At 37.5% G+C, this 5,928-nt stretch overlaps 1 long non-coding RNA gene across 1 annotated transcript; it reads right to left on the reverse strand.

Annotated features, from left to right (window-relative positions):
• Window positions 1-351: 351 nt before the first annotated feature.
• Window positions 352-3,510, reverse strand: LOC101671711. Its single transcript, XR_001176298.1, has 2 exons — window positions 3,454-3,510; window positions 352-568 (listed from the first exon to the last, which is right to left on the reverse strand). It is a non-coding gene; the product is annotated as an uncharacterized LOC101671711 (long non-coding RNA).
• Between the last annotated feature and the right edge of the window lie 2,418 nt (window positions 3,511-5,928).

Genomic DNA, 5,928 nt, shown 5'->3' on the forward strand with positions numbered 1-5,928 from the left:
ATTTCAAAGTGTGTGCATATATAAGATTCTCTGATAGATGCATAGTGTCATACTATAGGGACAGTGCATAACACAGCACAAGATCATTGTACATGCTCTTTAAAGATCCTTTTACTGCAATTTAGAAAACACATTTTGATCTGGCTTATGCTAAAATAGCAATATGTTAAAAGGTAACATTGGTGTCCCATGTAATCAAGAACAGGAGAAGAGAGCTGTGGTCTCAAGAGTGACCTGGATTCAAGGACTTGAGTAATACCACACTCCCGGCTTCTATTCATGCACCTTTAGAATTTTTCCTCCTGCAGAATGGCTCACCTTGACTATATAGTACACAGGGCAGAAAGTATATAAAATAATAGATCTCAAATATGTACATTATAATTCAGCTGCATAGAAATTGGTTTTTTAGTGTGTGCTTCCTCTAAATTCGCAAGGAAAGCTCTGGTTTTGAGCCATATAGGTCCATCTCTGGTCCAGCCAACTTTGGTGAAGAAAGGTAGCATCATCATGCAAAATGGCTGCTAGAATTCTCTTGCTATTTATAGATTAGAGCAAAGAATAGTTCCTAGGAAATAAAAGATGGACAAACAATTCTGTGAGAGATTAATGTAAACTGTTATTTTTTCAATTAACAACTGTTTGGCATTTGGGCCCAAATATTTTCTTATTACAATGGTTCTCCCTTATCTACAAGGTGTTCTAAGATCCCTGGTAGATGCCTGAAATCATGGATAGTACTAAACCCTACATATAATATACTGTAATTTTTTTATACATACACACCTATGATAAAGTTTAAAATGTATAAAATAAGCATGATAAGAGATTAATAATAGTAACCAATATAGTGAGAACAACTATAGTAGAACAATTATAACAATATACTATGGTAGAACTTACATGAATGTGGTCTCTTTCTCTCAGAATAACTTATTGCAGTGTATTCAACTTTCTTCTTGTGATGATATGAGAAGAAAAATGCCTACTGAATGAGCTGATGTGATGTGAATGACATCGTATTAGGCTACTACTGGCCTTCTGACTCTACCTCAGAGGAGGATCATCTGCTTCTGGACCATGGTTGACCATAGTAGTAGTTGAAACCATGAGTAAGGAAGTCTTACTATATAAATAATGCTACTATAAATATTAAAAAAAGAAAAAAACTCTGTACATTTATGTAAATCAGTATTTAGGAAAATTTTCAAAAATTGAAATAATAAGTCAATGGAATGTATATTTTAAAATTTTATAGAGACAAAATTTAAACCAGTTTATATTCCAACCCATAGTGAGTGAGTATGAATGGAGCTGTTCCTCTGTAAATTCATCAATATTGAATATTATCAATTTTTTAAGTCTTTGCCTATATAACTGGTAGACATATCTTAGCAGAGGTAAACTATACATTGCTTTAATAAAAATTTATTAGCTCTTACACATTATCAAGTTTGTTTATTGCTGGGATGAACTAGGGTTTTTCCATATCAAAGTATTTAAAGGCAACCCCTCTAGCTACTCAGATGTCCTGTTATCAGATCCCATTAGAATCTGCCTACCCTTCCTAAGACCGAATTTCCAAGAAGATTATAAATCCTAGTTTAAACGCTTACACAATAACATACAATCAGTCCTTCTTTTTCTAGTCCTCCTGCCCCCAAATTTTATTTACTGTCTTATATTTGTTGGATATCTATTTTTCTCATTAAATTGTTTGTTCCTTTTAAAACATTGTATTTCGTCATTATAATTTTCATAAACCCAGTGTCTAGCCCATTATCAGTATATATTTGTTTGTAAACTGATTGCTTATAGTCCTCAGGCTAATGGACTCCTGAGAGATCTGGGTCTATAGCCTAGCCACCCTGCCTAGCTCTATGGCAGGATCGTAGATTTCCTATATACATAATCAGAGAGTTCAAATAGGTAATTACTAAAGCTTTTTATTTATTTTTTAAACTAAGATCTATGATAATACTTTGCTTTTCAAATTACAGATGAAAAGTTTCTGTATATATTACAAAATAGCAGAATGTAATAATATGTTGTCTAATTGTAAATTTCCATCAAAACAAATCTACAGAATTTAATTTGGATGTGGCATTACTTACAAAATGGAATGTTTTACTTAGTTGTCACCTCTCTGCAGTGTGTTAGCCCCATCTAGTGAATGATTAATGAATTCTCAAAAGCTAGTAGCATAGGAACATTTTTAAAGTTACTGCTGAATCATATGTCATCTTGTTTTCGGTCTTTGACCCTATGCTATTTCAGATCTAGCCAAGATTGAAAAGGAATTTATTGTGAGATTAGTTTGGGAAATGTTTAAATGCCTTTGTAGAACAGATTCATTTTAAGAGTGGAGCAAGATGAAGAGGTATAGTCTATTTCCTAAATCTCACCTTCTCAGTTTTTATTTTTACCAAATATATAAATGCACATAGTTTAAATAGCCATACTTTCCCCCTATTTTCTTCCCCTAACAGCAAGTACACTTACAAATTATACCTGATTATTTTAATAATTACCTTTGTGTCTTCTTTTTTTTCTAAGTATTTTATTTTTTTATTGGAGAGTAAGGGAGAGAGCACACATGATCCAATGCGAGGGGGGGGGCAGGGAGAAGCAGGCTCCTTCCTCCGAGGACAGGAGCCTGCCATGGGGTTGATCCCAGAACCCTGAGATCATGTCCTGAGCCACCAAGGTGCCCCTATCTCCTTCTTTTTTGAGGAGGAAGCATATATGTTGAGGCAGATAATATAATGGAGACATATAAACTTGGATAACTTTCTGTTGCTGCTCACTTTTTCTCCCAGGAGTTGTCTCACTTTATCATTTGCTTGGTTTTCTATATATTTGTCACTCATTTAGCCTCAAATTCCTTGCCCATTAAAAAATCAAGGCTATGGGCACATCAGGTACTCTGTTTATTCCATCTTCCTGAAAAAGTCTTTCCCAGAGGGTTCTGATCCACTCCAACCTGATCTGGTTTTCCCTCTTTGCCTGGGATAGGGCTGTTATCCTGGATCCGCTTCCATCATTATCCTGAAAAGTCCTCTCCTCCCCCGCCCCCCCCCCCCCGCGTTGGATCTCTTGTTTTCTCTATCATGCTTCTTCTCTGCGGCTTACGAATATTTTGACGAGATCTATGCACGGAAACCTCCAGAGAAAGAGCGCATGGGGAAGAGAGGTCTGAGATTCTGTGTGGTGCGTAGAGCGAATTGTCTTTCAGCATTAATTCCAAACTTCTTTTAGGGGGCCTGCAGACCACACAGCTGAAAACTACATTTCCCAGCCTTCCTCACAACCCCTTCCTAGGGGTTTCCTAGAAGGGCGGCAGTTTCAAAGGTGTAGGTGAGGAATACGCCAAGCATTGCTGCAAAGCCCCGCCACGCACCAGAACGGCAGTCCCCTTTTATCCGCGATTTCGCTTTGCTGGGTTTCAGTTACCTGCCATCAACCTGGGTCCGCAAGCAGATGAGCCTCCTTCTATCGAATCATCAGAAGGTCGGTTGTAGCCTAATTTGACGTCACAATGCCTGCGTCGTTACCCTCCCTTCTACGTCACAATGCCTGCGTCATTACCCTCCCTTCTACGTCACAATGCCTGCGTCATTACCCTCACTTCGTCGCCTTGCTTGGCCATTATACGATCTCCCATCATCACCGGAAACGTGAGTACAATACAATAACATTCCGAGAGAGAGAGAGAGAGAGAGAGAGAGAGACCATATTAACATAACTTTTATGACAGCGTATTGTTAGAATTGTTCTATTTTATTCTTAGTTATTGTTAGTCTAGGACTGTGCCCGATTTATAAATGAAATTTTATCTTAAGTATGTACGTGTAGGGAAAAATGCACTATACACAGGGTTGGGTAGTATCCGTGGTCTTGGAACATATCGCCCACAGACGACGCGGGACGACTGCACCTCTTGCTCAGAGGAGCTCCTGAGTGTGATGGCTTTGGGATACTAGAGGAGGAGGCAGTATCCCTTTGGTGGTGTGGTTTGGCAGCAAAGCTCTCCGTCAATTCTGAAAGCTAAACCTAAAGTCGGTTTTCTGTCAGCGAGTACCCTGCAATATTGCTTAAAACTGGATACTTTTTCCTGCACTAGACCTTGCATGATAAATATTTTATGTGCTAGCTTGGTTAGATAACGGAATTCTCACTTTGAAATAATCTTTACTTCAATTTCTAGTGTCTGTCATGAAATGTAAAGCCATCTTTAGTCCCTGGTCCAATGTAGGAGACTTTTTCTCCTCCTTTGGAAACTAAGGGGAAACATTCTTTGTTTCCTGTGTTCTGAAAATTCAACATGTGCCATAGTTTGTCTGTTTCCATCCATCATGCTGTGCTCTTAGTGGGTCCTTTCAATGTAGAAACTCGTGTCCTTATTTGCTGGAAAAATCTCTTAATGGCTTTGATGGTTATTTCCTTTCTACAGTTTCCTTTGTTCCTTTATTTTGGAACTGCTGTTTCTTCGTTATTGGACTTTTGTGGACTGGTTCTGTAGTTTTATCTCTTCTCTCTTATTTTCTGTCTTTTTAAATAGGAGCTACATTAAATTTTATCTTTTAACTTATGTAGTAAGCTTTAAAAGAATTTTGCTATGTATTTCTATTTCAAGAGCACTCCTAAAAGATAAAAATAGAACGACCCTACAATCCAGCAATTGCACTGCTAGGTATTTAACCAGAAGGTACAAAAATATTGATTCAAAGGGATACATGCACCTGATGTTTATAGCAGCATTATCAACAGTAGCCAAATTATGGAAAGAGCCCAAATGTCCATCAGCTATTGAATGTATAAAGAAGTTATGGATATATGTGTATATGTGTGTGTGTATGTATGTATATATGAAATGAAATGATATATACGTATTTGAAATCTTGCTATTTGCAGCAATGTGTATGGAGCTAGAGTGTACTATGTTAAGTGAAATAAGTCAGAGAAAGACAAATGCCATATGATTTCACTCATATGTGGAATTTTAAGAAATAAGATAGATGAACATATGGGGGAAAAAGAGAGAGGCAAACCATAAAATCGACTCTTTTTTTTTTTTTTTTTTTTAATTTTTTATTTTTTATAAACATATATTTTTATCCCCAGGGGTACAGGTCTGTGAATCACCAGGTTTACACACTTCACAGCACTCACCAAATCACATACCCTCCCCAATGTCCATAATCCCACCCCCTTCTCCCAAACCCCCTCCCCCCGGCAACCCTCAGTTTGTTGTGAGATTAAGAGTCACTTATGGTTTGTCATGCTGGCGAGGATGCGGAGAAAGGGGACTCTTTTTTTTTTTAAAGATTTATTTATTTATTTATTTGTCAGAGAGAGAGGGAGAGAGAGCGAGCACAGGCAGACAGAATGGCAGGCAGAGGCAGAGGGAGAAGCAGGCTCCCAGCCCAGCAAGGAGCCCGATGTAGGGACTTGATCCCAGGATGCTGGGATCATGACCTGAGCCGAAGGCAGCTGCTTAACCAACTGAGCCACCCAGGCGTCCCCATAAAATCGACTCTTAACTCTAGAGAACAGACTAGGGGGCTGCTGGAGGAGAGGTGGGTAGAGGGATGGCTTAAATGGGTGATGGGTATTAAGGATGGCTTGTACTGTGATGAGCACTGGGTGTTATATGTAAGTGATGAATTAACAAATTTTACCCCTGAAACTAATATTACATTGTATGTTAACTAACTGAAATTTAAATAAAATCTTGAAACAGAAAAGAGCACTCCTTTTCAGTGATCTTAATGTTCCATTTTGATAATATACTGTTCTAATTTTGTTATATGTCTAGTATTATATTTTTCTTTTTTTAAAAAATGCATACTATCATATATATTTTTCATTTAAAAATATATATTATGCATACTATCATAGTTTATTTTCTTTACATTGCTTGTTTTT

The sequence above is a fragment of the Mustela putorius genome, unplaced genomic scaffold (genome assembly GCF_011764305.1).
Source record: "Mustela putorius furo isolate JIRA1106 unplaced genomic scaffold, ASM1176430v1.1 tig00000228_pilon_pilon_pilon, whole genome shotgun sequence".
Lineage (NCBI taxonomy): Eukaryota > Metazoa > Chordata > Mammalia > Carnivora > Mustelidae > Mustela > Mustela putorius.